This window comes from Myotis davidii, unplaced genomic scaffold (assembly GCF_000327345.1).
Source record: "Myotis davidii unplaced genomic scaffold, ASM32734v1 scaffold214, whole genome shotgun sequence".
Taxonomy (NCBI): domain Eukaryota; kingdom Metazoa; phylum Chordata; class Mammalia; order Chiroptera; family Vespertilionidae; genus Myotis; species Myotis davidii.
In genome coordinates, this window is record NW_006285782.1 from 1,002,802 (window position 1) to 1,016,839 (window position 14,038).

The following is a 14,038-nucleotide window of genomic DNA, read 5'->3' on the forward strand; positions in this document are numbered from 1 at the left end:
GAGCAAGATGTAACTTCTGGAGGGGCGACAGGAGGTGGGGATCTGCTTAGAAATTGCCACACAGAGTCACAGTCACCGGTCACCCCTACTTTGTGGCGATGGCAGCAGAAAAATGTGTCTGTGTTGGCATTAACCTCAAAAAGCCAGCGAGCCCTTTAAAACCCATTCTCCACGGTGACTTTTAAAAATAGCCGTTAGTGTGGAGTCTTTATGAAAGTCTAAATAAATTACATTCATTGGTTTCCCCTTGTCCACACATTAATCTTCTCAAAGGCTGCGGTGCATTAATCAGGCCTGTGCTTCTCCTGCGATTGCCTTTCCCCGGATGGTCTACGTACCTGAGTGCACCCCATCGATTCCAGCACCTGCAGGGGCCCGGGTGGGGAGGGGCGGGCTTGCCTATGGTTCCCAGAAGCCCCCACCAAGCCTTCCCCAAGCTTGGGGTCTCACTGGAATTTTTTAAAAATATATATTTTATTGGTTCTTTTATAGAGAGGGAGAGGGATAGAGAGTTAGAAACATCGGTCGGCTGCCTCCTGCACACTCCCTACTGGGGATGTGCCCGCAACCAAGTTACATGCCCTTGACCGGAATCGAACCTGGGACCCTTGAGTCCGCAGGCCGACGCTCTATCCACTGAGCCAAACTGGTTAGGGCCTCACTGGAATTTTTCAGGCCCTCAGACATCAGGGCTCTCTGTGGTGACAGTTCACACATTGGCTGAGAGTTGCCCAATTCCATGCCCCTCCCCCAACCCTCCTAAAAGTCCTGGGGGCTCTTGCCCCTCCCTTCTCAGGGATGTATTGAGTTGAACAACTGAGTAATTTAATGCGATTTGGTTAGCTACCTCCCAACTACCTGCTTCGATAAACCTAGAAGTGGCCCGGCTGGCATGGCTCAGTGGTTGAGCATCAACCTGTGAACATATAAGTCGTGAAACCAACAGCTGGGCTGGATGAACGCCTGAGTTGAGTGAAACTGGATCAGAAGGATTGCTGGGAGCTGCCCCTAAGTCCTCACCCACATGTGGACCTGATTCAGGTGATGAGGTTCTGCACGTTGATGCTAAAAGGAGATGAGGTTCTGAGGGCGCGGGGAGAGAGTGGGTGTATTTTGCATGTGGAATAAACGTGCATCGTCAGGGCCCAGGATGGACGGTGGTGGGCACCCCTCAGGAGGCCCCTCATGATTCCTCCCTCCTGCCATGCACATCCTTGTACAGTCTCTTCCACATTAGACTGAATTTGGGTTGGGTGACCAAGAAAATACCTCAAAGTGACTTCATTCTGCCCTGGCCGGTGTGGCTCAGTTGGTTGGTCGCCATACCATGCACGGAAAGGTCACTGGTTTGATTCCTGGTCAGGACACGTACCCGGGGCTGCAGGCTGGATCCCCCGGTAGGGGGCCTGCAGGAGGCAACCAATCGGTGTTTCGCTCTCACATCGATGTTTCTCTCTGTCTCTATCTCTCTCCTGCTCCCTTCCTCTCTTAAAAAAAATCCCCAAAACCAATAAAAAATATTTTTAAAAAAGTGACCCCATCCCCCTATAATTCCTGACCCACAGAAACTGGGAAATAATATGTTTGTTTAAAGCTTCCCCGTTTGGGGGTGATTCTTTATGCATATGCTTAGCTCATGGGTCTCCCCTTAGTCTCCAGCCTCACAGCCCTGCTCCAGGCAGGAGGACAGAGAAGGGAACAACACCCACGTGGGGAGATGCCTCCATTGCATCTCTGCTTCTCTCCATTGAGCAAGAGCTACACACCGGCTCTCCTGGGCCATGGGGGATGTTGCGAAAACATCTTGTTTTTCAGCAGAGAAAAATCACTGCCTGGAATTGGAATCAGGGTTCAGTTAGTGAGGAAGAGAGGGAGTGGATGTTGGAAAGGCAGCTATGCTGTGTTAAAAGAGACTTATTTCTGAGTGTGCTACACATGACCTGTGGGCTCCCCAACCTTTCTCATCCCTGGACTGAGAACATAATGCTTGTCTGACAAACTAAGGGGAAGGGAGATTGCTGTGTATGGCCAAGGCCACTTGCCTGGGCAGGTGAAGTGACAGGGGACCCACATAGCTTCTCCAAGGGCTGGGGGCCAATATGCTGCAGACCAGACCCATTCACAGCGAAGCTGTTGGAGAGGGGACATAGGTAAGTTCCTCAGAGATCGGTATGCAGGAGCGTCATGAAGCAATGTTTGCAAGAACAACACCTGTGAGGGACAAGGGACACACAGGACTGGGCAGAGGGAGGAGTTGAGTGGCAATAAAGTGGCCTCAGATGCCTCAGCGGACAGTCTGGGGAGCTCTGGGGCTAGGATGACCCTTCAGAGTTGTCCCACTTTGTGGACAAGAGAGCCAGGCCTTTATCCGCCCCTCCCCATCACTGACTGGTCACCGGGTATGAGAGGGGACGTGGCCTTGGAAAAGAGGCCTTGTTAGGCTAAGGGCAATGCCGAGGTTGGGGCTCACCTGAGGGCCCTCAACTGCCATGACTCCTAGCAGCTGAGAGAATGGGCTCTCGCTCCCCAAAGGGTGGGAAGGTCTGGGCAGAGCACCCTGAATTCCCTTCTGGGGGTTTTAGGTCACAGTCACAGGGAACAGCCACCGCTCCTGCAGAGCGGCCCTGGGCAGCATGGTGAGAGCTGAAACTGGGGTGCACGAGTAAAACTCTTCAGAAGGGCATCGTGGTGTTCTCATGCAAAGTGGCATCTCAGCCGGCGAGGAGCCCCAGAGCCCGCAGAGGCCGCCAGCGTCAGCAGCAGCGCCAGAGGGTTGACAATGCATGTCACACGCTGTTTATTTGGATTCAGCCAGACCCTTCTGCAGCATTTAATTGTCATGACTGTCATGTCGCAAGAGGCAGCTGAGAGACTGAAATGAGCTCCCAATTTGTCTTTGAAAAATTCTCTCTATTATGAGACCAGGAAGATTAAAAGGATAATAACACCTTACACCCATATCATGCTTTCCTACTAGCAAAGAGCTTTCACACACACATTATCTCATTTGAGCCTCGTGCTAGTCCTGCGAGTAGTCAGAATACAGATTATTATTCATCTGAGAGGTGAAAAATTGCAACTTTGGAAACTTATGCCTCCACCTTATATTCCAAGACTGGGTTGCATTTCTTGATTTTTTTTTTTTCATTGACCAAGATCCTTTCCATTCTCTCAAAAATCCAAGAAGACTAAAGCATGAAGGCGAATGAGAAGAAACAAAAATCCCTCTTCTCTTATATGCATATCTGGCTTATGACATCTCTCTCCCATCTCTGTTGCTACAATACAAGGGTTAGGCAGCAGAAATTAAACTACTAATAAGCCAAAGATAGGGTAACTGTCTCCTGGGATTACGTCATTTATTGTGCCCCTACTGTGTGCATGGGAGTGGTACTTTGGAGCTAACAGTTCAATAAGGAGCATAAATAGGGGAAAGGAGCGGAGCCCGATATGACAGGAGTTAAGAGAAGAGGCTGCCGCGTGGGAGCTGGTCTCCTAAGGTGAGCAGTGTCTCCAGGGCAGGTGGGGAAGCATCGTAGGGTGGCGTGGACCCTGAGTTCACTGCCTGCCAGGCTCGGGGCTAAAATGAAGGCCATCGAGTTCACCTTGTGGCCGATGCATTCGGGTGTGTAGTTGGCCCGATTGCACGCTCATTACCATCAGTCAGCCATTCTGCTTGCCCTTCTGTTGGTCTGTTTTCTAACCATGTTTTATCCCTCCAATGCTTCATGTAAGCGTTGGAAGGGGCTATGCCCAGAGTTTAAAAGAAATGCTGGGCTGCAGCTTCCTCTGAGGAGCTGGGATGTTGTGGAGCCTTGGGGGGTAGTCAGAGGAGGCTTTGAGCCGCAGATGTGCTTATATCTGCACCAAGAAGCTTGTGTCTCAGGGAAACAGCAGGCCTTGGAATGGGGTGTTCTTTGCAGAATTGCCTATTTGTCTTGCTTTTTCATTCCACCTTTATCCCGCTCCTGGAGGGCATGTTCCTAATAGGATTAATACATGAAAAATGTTAATGATGTGACTACTGAAATATAGGTTTCTCCAGGAATGCGATTGATTAGCTTTGTAGAAGCTAAGTCATGTGACGCCATCTGTTCAATGGCCAGGAGGAGAGAATTTCACTAATTAAGGGCCAGGGCTTTTCATTGTTGGCCTGGTTTGCCATATGTGGCTTGCAGGGCTGGGCTGGATGGCGGGTCAGGCAATTTCATGTCCGAGGTGAGCCCTGCACCAGCCCGTGACCATGGGCAAGTCGCTCAGCCCCTCTGCCCCTCTGTTTCCGCATCATTCAAATGAGAAGACTAGGTTACTTGGTCTCTAGAGTTGCCTGATCTTTTTATGAATGATTCTACTTCAGAATCAAACCCTTTATAAAATACTGCTTTGTTGTATTCACTCAGCACCTGAAGAAGAAGGAAGTGGAACCTGTGGTGGCCTTGGCCCCATCCTCTGAAAAGGGGAACCTGGAGACCCAAAAAGAAACCTGGAGACCCAAACAGAGCAGAGAGATGGCATCGGGAGCTACCCCGCTCCAGGGAGGGCAGTGGGGTGTGACTGTCATTGTGAGAGAAGGGAAACCCTACCAGCGTCTGATAGGGACCGCCAAACTACATGTGACTTCTCCATGGCCCCCCTTCCCTCCCTCAACTTTCCATTCAAGACTCTTCCGCCTCATTCTCAGTGATTTACACTTAGAGGCTTATATCTGGGAGCTGATCTTGACCTGAGCCACAGCAGGAAGTGAATCGGTGCTGAGCTCTGAGCACCTGAGGCAAAATCAGCTCACCTCACCAGGGTGGTGGGCAAGAAGAAGGCCCGAGATCTGGCCCCAGACTGGTGTTCAGGGCCTTTTGAGCTCGGCGTGTAGCATTTTGAAACGCCCTAACTTAACTGTGGTGCTGTGTCACATATAGAAACTGTTTGATATCTGCAACCGTAGTAAAACAAAGATTTATATTTTTGATATTTATTTTATATATCTAAATGCCATCTAACAAAGAAAAATCAACCCCAAAAATGAGTTCGCATGTCACCTCTGACACGCGTGTCATAGGTTCGCCACCACTGGACTAGGCTCTGAGGTCGGTTTTATAAAGGAGTTCTCAGAGGAATGAAGCCGCGAGCAGGAATCTCCCATTGATGCCTCAGGAGCAAAGGATGCTGGGGCTGTTTCTCTCCAATAAAAGCCTTCAATTTATTTCTTCCGAACCCAGTGTATGTCATGGGGAAAATGAGCTTCGACCCCTTATTCATTCATTTGTGAAAGAATTTTGGTCTAAAATAGGACCAGAGGATATAAGATGGAGAATCGCATCCATGTGCCCTCGGAAGATAAAACGTGAGGACCAAGAGTCTGGTTGCCTGTAAATGCCCGACTCACAGAAAGCTGATCCTGTTGGAATTTTCTCGGATGATGAGGGGCTGGTCAGGGGTTGGCTCACATCAACCTTGGAAGCTTTGCCAGAGGCATGAATGGGAGATGACCCCGGTGGGGTTGATCTTGCAAAGTGGGCTGAATTGACTTTTGTTTGTGTGACTGGTTTTGCCGGCCTGGGAGCTTTTCAAGGCTGGTTTTCGTTTGTTTATTTTAAGGGACTCAGCTGAACTCCTCCCTCTACACATTCCCTGCCCCTAAATACAACCTACCCCAAACCCTCAATGGACTCGCCTATAGTTTGTTACAGTTTGCTTGTCCCGAATTGCAATTTCTCAGCTATCCCTGAATAAACTCACCTTTTTTTTTTGAGCTTGCTTCAGTTTACCTCTTTATTTCGGTCAACACATTCATTTGTTCATCTATTCACACATTCAACAGCAGCTATTGAGTCTGCAGTGTACCAGGCACGGTGGATCCCCATGGGCCCCATGGTGGTCAAGGGTTATGTATACAATTCCTGCTTTCAGCAAGCTTACATACCCATAACAGACAGGCACTCAAGACAATTGAAAAAGTATAGAACAACAAGTGGTGAAAAGTTTTAGGAAACAAAATAGAGCAGACGAAGTGGTAGGGTGAGAGAGAAGGCGTCTGGGAGAAGGTGACATTTGAGCTGTGACCTAAATAAGGTGAGGGGGCCAGCTCTGGGGACTTTGGGGGTAAAAATCCGTCCTCAGCTGTGGGGACAGATCTGCAGGTGCCTCCCGTAGAGGGAGAGAGAGGAACCCAGGAATGAAGGCCCGGATGCAAGCAGACCTAGCTCTGGACCACACTAGGCCTCAGATTTCATTTTCAGTGTGATGGAGAACATGATGGGCTTTCATTTTCCAAGGTTACTCTGGCTGGTGTGTGGAGAATGGACTATACAGGAGGGAAAGAATGAGCGCTGGAGACAGGAGAGCTGTTCACCCGGATCTGAGTGGTGATTGACATTCTCTGCTGTCTTCCCCACTTCATAGGAGTTTAGCAGCCCGAGCAAGAGTCCAGATCATCCTACGGGAAGGCTTCGCCAGGGTCCATGGCCACGGGGGGGCTCCCAGGCACCTGAGAGCATGACTGGCAGAAGCCTGGACAATGTGGTCTCAGAACTTTGATATTTGAGCAAAGATTACAAGTTAATGCCTTCCTCTCATTTTTTTCTAGAACTTTCCTTGGTGTGCTGCAGTAGAAAAAAGACAAAGCTTTGGAGTCAAGGAGATCTGCATTCAAATCTTAGTTCTACTGCTCCAGTGTACGACCCGGGCAAGTTGCTTACCTCCCTGAACCTCAGTTTCCTCACAAGCAGACTCCTAACTCGAGGGCAGACATGAAGGGGTGATATGGCTCATGCCCGGTTCTCTGTCACATCACAGTAGGTGTTTGGTAAGTGGTGGCCACTGTGACAACTCCTCTCCCATTGCATAGCCACAGTCCTGCCGCCTTTATTGGCTGCATCAAAATTAATAGAGAATAGAGAGACTTAAAATCTTCTCTTCTGGGTTAAATTGAGCACTGCCCTATATGGGGGAACCAGGAATCTGAAAAATCAAAAGAAATTATTGTCCATTTTTTATACTCTCCCTTTTCCAGAAAATAAAGGGGCTGACGGGAGGAATGAAAAACAGGTATTTGATGGGCAGCTGTGAGGAGTCAGAGACAGCAGTCCACCTGTCCCGCTCCCATCCTGTCACCTGGGAAGGAAGGGCGGCGCTCTCAGCTGGCACAGTCCAGGACCCAGGGAGATAAGACAACCGTGGGCTCCTGATGTCCATCGGGGCCAGAGCAGTGGTGTCTCCTGGAACCTCCCCATCCATCTGTGACTTGCAGCATCACCGAGAAGCAATGACCTCATCCATTTCCCCTGATGCCTGCCTTTTAGTTTTCCTCCTGCAGAAGCCAGAGCTGAGTAAAACCAGGAAAGAATGCTGTTGGGGTCGGTTTGCACGGTCCCTGGAGATGGATCCCACCCATCTAAGCCCCTGGTCCCCTCAGTCACTCACATTTCTTTACTTCCATCTGGTGCTCATCACCATCTGACTTTTCCTTGTTTGTTTGTTTAGGCTTTGTCCCCTTCACTAGAACCCAAGCTCCCTGAGAGCAGCAGTCCCCTTGCCATGCCCACCGTGTGGCATCCTGGGCACAGAGCAGGCACTCCCTGGCCATTGGCAGAGCAGGTGGCTGAGTGAATGGAGGTGTCGGTGATGCACTCAGGCTGGGTCCACGGGATAGCCACACATCTAGCTGTCTATCCACCAAGATGTGGAAGCAAACGCCTAGCTCATGAGTGGCCATGGAGCGCCCAAATGGCACAACCCCTTTCAAGTTGCAGTTCAGTAACTCGGACGTACACAGTTTACCATCCAGCAAATCAGATGAAACGGTCCCTCAGGTGCATGTCACCCAGACGGGCCTTCAGTTGGCTGGGTCTTCTCCCCGTGGCCTTGTTTAGGGAGAAGTGGGGCTGCCCTGAGGCAGAGGAAAGGGATGTGAATAATGTGGTGACTCAGGAGGGGTGATGTGGTCTCAGGTGCTGCCCTGGTGGGTCAGATGGCCAGCGGTGGCGGGAGGGGGCGGGGACGCTGCTGGCAAACCAGTCAGGCAAAATAGCCCAACAGGTGTTTAGAGTAAAAAACTAGGCGCTCACCCACACAGGCCAACGAGGGTCCTTCCTCCACCCGTTCCCTCGGTTGGCCTGAGCTCAAGATCTCTGCATCTCACTTCTCATAGTTTTGCTCAGACACGGCTCCTTCCTGCCAGATCGTACCTGCTTTTAATTGTCCCTCTGATGACATTATGTAATTCCTAATTTTAGCTCTTTAAGTTCTATTTGTACCTTAATTAACCTGGAACCCCCACCCTGCCTGTGCCTGCATTAGACATAAGAGATGGATAAAGACAGCGAGGGCACCATCTATTTGCATATCCCACGTGGCTCCAGCTGGGCACCCCTCCAATGGCTTTGGGGGCCCTCTCAGAAGTCTACAGGTGTGAGAGGGACAGAAGACGTCCTTGGGAAGGGCATGAGGGCTGCTGGTTCCAGGTAGTTTTCATTCCGGCTTGCTCAAATGCCCCCATCGCTGCTTTCATTGGTCTTAGCTGCCGACGGGACCATGTTTGCCCATTCATTGGAAAGTACTCATTTTCTTTCCTCTCCCTTATTTTCTAGGTGAACTACTGCAGGCAGAGGCCCGAGTACCCATCCGTTTGTCCTAAATAGAATCACTTGCAAATCTGCTTTGTTATCAATGTTTGATCAGCGAGTGAATGGAGATGATGTGTGTGCAGAAAGAATGGGGGAGTTGGAGGGCTCTCTCTGCATCTCATTTTCCTCCGGCTTGCCAGTTTCCCTCGAGAGAAATAAAATACAGGATTAGGGGGAGGATTAAATGAGATGACAAGTAAAGTACTTGGCACACGGGAGGTAACAAACAAACATTAGGTCTCTTCCGCACACCGGCTGTATAATCTCTGTGTTAGGGTCTAGAGCAGTGGTTCTCAACCTTCCTAATGCCGAGACCCTTTAATACAGTTCCTCATGTTGTGGTGACCCCCAACCATAAAATTATTTTCGTTGCTCCTTCGTAGCTGTAATTTTGCTACTGTTATGAATCGTCATGTAAATATCTGATATGCAGGATGTATTTTCATTGTTACAAATTGAACATAATTAAAGCACAGTGATTAATCACAAAAACAATATGTAATTATATATGTGTTTTCCGATGGTCTTAGGCGACCCCTGTGAAAGGGTCGTTCGACCCCCAAAGGGGTCGCGACCCAAGGTTGAGAACCGCTGGTCTAGAGGGAAGGCACCAAAGTGACTCCCCGTGACTTTGAAGCGTGAGTCAGCCTCTCCCAAACTGATTGTTGTGAATCCTGGTCTTGGTTGATGCTTCTTTACCACAATCTAAAACGCATTCCCCAAACCTGTGGTGCGGGTGAGAGAAAATGCCATTCCCTTTCCAGGCTCCTCATCGTGTTGCTGTGTATCTGAATCAAAGATTCTAACAGGGGATGAAAAACAGTTCGAAATAACAACTAAAACCCCTCTAAACCATCAGCAAAATAAAGCTAGGGATCCAAGCTGAGAGGAAATAGAAGTGGAGCAATAGTGCCACTAAGTGTTGAGACTGAGAATGACAGCTTTGACTGCTGGTTTTTCATTAACTTCTTTCTCCTCGGAGAGTTTACCTGGCGCCAACCCGATCCAAGGCCTGGCTGCTTAGAGCACAGGGTTGATGGAGCCAGCTCACAGGGATGGCACGCTAACACAGAGGAAACTTCACACATCTGTGCTAGTGAGGGCGGCAAGCAAGGGAGTGGGAACGGAGCCGCAGAACTGAATCCTCTCCACGGGAAAAGACAATACATATCCTATTACTTAGGCATATCAGGGACACAGGAAGTATTTTGCAAAATGCTTATACCACCTGCCTCAGAATCACCTGAGAACCTGGTCAAGGTGCAGATTTGGGGCCTGAACCAGATCTGCTGGGTCAGAACCTGGGAGTTGGCACCTGGGAGTTCGCATTTTTAACAACTACCGTGGGCGAGCTGGGGTATGTTAAAATTTGGGACCAAAAAATGACCAGAAGCCAATGAATGAGAAGCCACAAAGGCTCACTGAATCCATTCTATCTAAAAAAAGAGAGAAAAAGTGAAGACAATGAACGAACAGGAGGAGAAATGATCACATTGAAAAGAGATAGCAACTTGAAGGAGAAAGAGAACTTACAGCCCTTTGTAAGTTCTAACATGAAGAGATTCCTGGGCCCAAATGGGCTCTATTCCCAGGGAGAGGGAGAACAGTGCTGGAGGGAAGGTCTTTCTTTCACTGGCATTTGCTTTTTCCCAGAGAACAGTATGGTGCCTGACAGATAGTGGACATTCCAAATATTTGATGAATGAAATAAATAGGTAATTGGATGGAAGGAAGGAAAGAAGGAAGGGAGGGAGGGAAGGAAGGGAAGAGAGGGAAAGGCTGAGCATATATGCATGTATCCTTATTTATTTACTTATTATAGTTGACATTCAATATTATATTAGCCTCAGGGTCCTTTTAACCATCTCTTCTTCCTTCTCTATTCCGATCCTTCCTATCCTACAATATGGAGGGAGGGCCACCCAGGCCCCAACTTCCTCCACCCCAGCCCAGAGCTCTGACCTGGTCAGCTCACCCTCAGGGCTTGACATCATCTCGGGTCAGGGATCTCCAAACCCTCTCATGTGGACCGCGGTGTCGCTGATGTCGGAGATTCCCACGCACGGGAAACTGTCCCCGAGTGCCACCTGTCCCCCGAAGGGCAGGACTCCAGCTCCACGGGATCTCCCGGAAGTTCCTGAGGGGACGAGGCTCTGTCACTTTGGCTGGAGGGGCCTCTGGGATCGCAGCTGCCAGGCGGCCTTGGTCACACGGCGGGGAAGCTTCCAGCCGAGCTCCTTCCCTCTCCAGGGAAGAGGCCAAAGGGGTAGAAGTCACACGGATCCTGAATCTACTAAAAGCCTGTGCGCTTCAAAATGGTGAATGTTCTGTTGAAGGAATTTATCTCAGTTTTAAAAAGCATTTGAATATTTACCAAAGCAAAGAAGGAGAAGAATAATGAGAACAGTGAGGAGGAGGAAGAGGAGGAGGAGGAAGAAGAGGAGGAGAAAAAGAAAAGAGTCAGAGTGGCTATTAGGGGTAGCAGGAGGTTAAAGACTATTCCAAGATCCAGCCAGGGGGACGTTGGGACTGGGTGCTCCTCAAAGATTGAAAACCTATTAGCATCCACAGAGCACAGATGGAAATATATGGCTTTTAAAACCATTGCTTTCCTCATTTGCATTTGGTAGTTGGTTCCAAGATCCAGCCAACTCTTCAGAGGGTTTTTCTTGGGGGCTAGACATTCCAACGGAGTGCCCTTATCCTATTACTTGATTTAACATGTTCGATAACTAGGGCTCAGATGAACCCCAAGCACTGAGTCCTAGGAGAGCAGTGGGAGTGTCAGAAGTCCTCTTTGTCCACGTGAGACGCTGGTGGGAGAGAAGGGCCAGGGGTCGCTGGCTGACCTCAGCTCCCACCTCCCAGGATTCCCTTCCTATCGATCCAGCTCCTGATTTCAGCTGGGGCTCTGAGTCTCCCTATCGACCCCTCAAAATCCTGGGAAAATCCCTTTTTTCCTTCTGTTAGCTGAGGCTCAGCTGGAATTTTCCAAAAGGAACTTTCCCTTGGAAACTTAGAAAACAGAAAAGCACAAAGGTTCTAGAAGAAAAAAGAAATACCCTTTCCACCAGAGTGTAGATTTCCACTTGGTCAAAGCAGAGACCAAAGTTGGGGGAAGAGTTGGGGGGACCCCTTCTCTGGTCTCAAATCTGAGCGGGGTCCCTGCTCACAAAGACCCCCCATTGGGCCCTTGGATCCTTGCCTTCCCATTCTCCTCTGTGGTCCCCGCCTGCCTCGGGTGGGGAAGGAGTCCGCCCAGGACCTTCCATGAAGCGTGCCCAAGGCTGGGTATGGGAGACAGTGTCTTAGTGGCTTATCTCTGAGGGCTTATGCAGGGCCTTTTTGGTGCTATTTTCCAGATTCATCCCAGAATTAGAGTGATAGATCCCCTGGAAACCCTACCCACCACCTGGTCCAACTCATCCTTCTGTACGGGAAGTATCCTGCCCAGGATTGACCCAGGTGGCAGGCTCCGGGAAGGTGCCTGTGTACGGCCGCAGAGCTGGCGACCTGGCACTTGGCATCTCGGAAGCCTGGCCAGTCCAGGCCTTTCTGTGGCTCAGAGAGGACTCACCTGAGCTGGGGGGAGAAGGACCATCCATGCGGCCCATCCAGCAGAAGAAGCTAGGAAGGTGGCATGGGTGGAGGGTGGAGGGTGTTTGCTGTAGGTGGGCTGGACCCAATGGAGCAGGACCAGGGGTCCTGTCCAGGGACTTTCTAACCGTAGGCCCGAGGCGGGCTCCTGGAGCCAGGACAGCAGAGGAGGAAGTGCCAAGGGTGGAAACCCACAGGAGACGGTCTGACCAGCCACTCTGGACCTGAGCCCTGCGGGAGACCTGCCCTCTGGGGGTCATGGCTGTCCAGGGCCAGGAGCAGCGGCTTAGCAACCCAGTCCTGCTTGACGTCGCGGCCCCAGAGACGGAGCAGGGTCTACCTGGGCTAGATCGGGAAGGCCTGGCGGAGCTGTGCTTCCTCTGGGTCACAGGTGGGGTCCGGCTCACAAAGAGAACGATCCACCACCACCACTCCCGCCCCTCCGAGCTACTCCCAAGCTCGCCTCAGAGCTTAGGCTGCAGGGTATCTGAGGGCTAAGCCTCATCTGAGTATTGACCTTACACCATCCCTGCTATGGCGTCAAATGGCTCTACCCTAGGCCTGCTGGTACCCACGATCTTGGTATCACCTTACGTACAGTTTCTATGTGAGCGATACAGACATGAGCATCCAGGACACAGAGAAAGGGGCTCCTGTGAGCTGGGCTGTGAGGAAGCATGGTTAGAGGGGGCGGGCACAACACAGGCAGAGAGGAGAGGAGGCTTTCTAGGGGGAGGGGCCATGCGTCAGTCACTAAGGTGGGGCGTGTCCAGCATGGTAGTCACACCTCCAGTCAACTGCCTCTGCCCCAGACACCTGCAGGAAGTCGTGGTCCTGGAGTAACCCCGTGGCTGGCAATTGGTCTTTATCATGGGAAGGCCCCTGCGATGGACTGTCTGTGCAGCTTCTCACAGGAGGAGCTATCATCCCGGGTGACCACCACCCAGATTGAGCTTTCATAGCATTTTTACAGCACTTACCACCCGCCGGGCAGTGCTGCAGGCAGTTCAGGCCCATTATCCCATCTAATCCTCGTCATAGTTTTAAGACACAGGTATTTTTATTGCCTTCATTTTATAGATGGAGAAACTGGGGTGTAGAGAGGCTCAAGGTTCTACCAGCAGCAGATGGTAGAGCCAAGTTCAACCCAGGAGTCTGGATGGCAGGTCCATGCCTCCCCTAACCATTTAACTATACTTCCCCTCAGTCAGGACCTGGTTGTTGGGTCCTGACTTGGGCAGAAAGGAAAAAGCACAGCAGAGGACAAAATACAGCTTTGCTCTTGGGAGGTTGGAAGGGACATCTCTAGACCCGAGGGATGTTTGATTCATTCCATTCAAGGGTGGGCCCTGGAATTTCTTTTCAGTCACTCTGTGGATTCATCAACAAAACACCTTCAAGAAACTCCTGAGCTGCAGGGGAGTGGCAGCATCTAGGATTAGCAGTAATACTGGGTGCTCAGTGTGCACAGTGCGATCCAGTGCTGCAAACACAGACCAGTGGGAGCTGGTGCAGGGATCAGGGTGCGGGGGGGGCAGTGGGGAGCTTTCACCAAAGTGCATTCTGGCCTGGGGGTGGGGAGGACCAGGGTGGCTCATAGCCCCGGGGGGTTTGAAGCCCCAGGCAGGGGCACAGCATGAACCAAGGACCGTGGCACTAAGAGGTGCTGGCATAGCTGGGAAATGAGGATCTGTGAGGGGAGAGAGTCGGGTTAACTGGAAGTTTGGCCTCAGGGGTGAAGAGTCTGGGTCTGAGGAAACGGTGCCCACTGTGGGCCTTGAAGTGCAAGTGACATGGTCAGTTACATTTATAAAACTCACTCT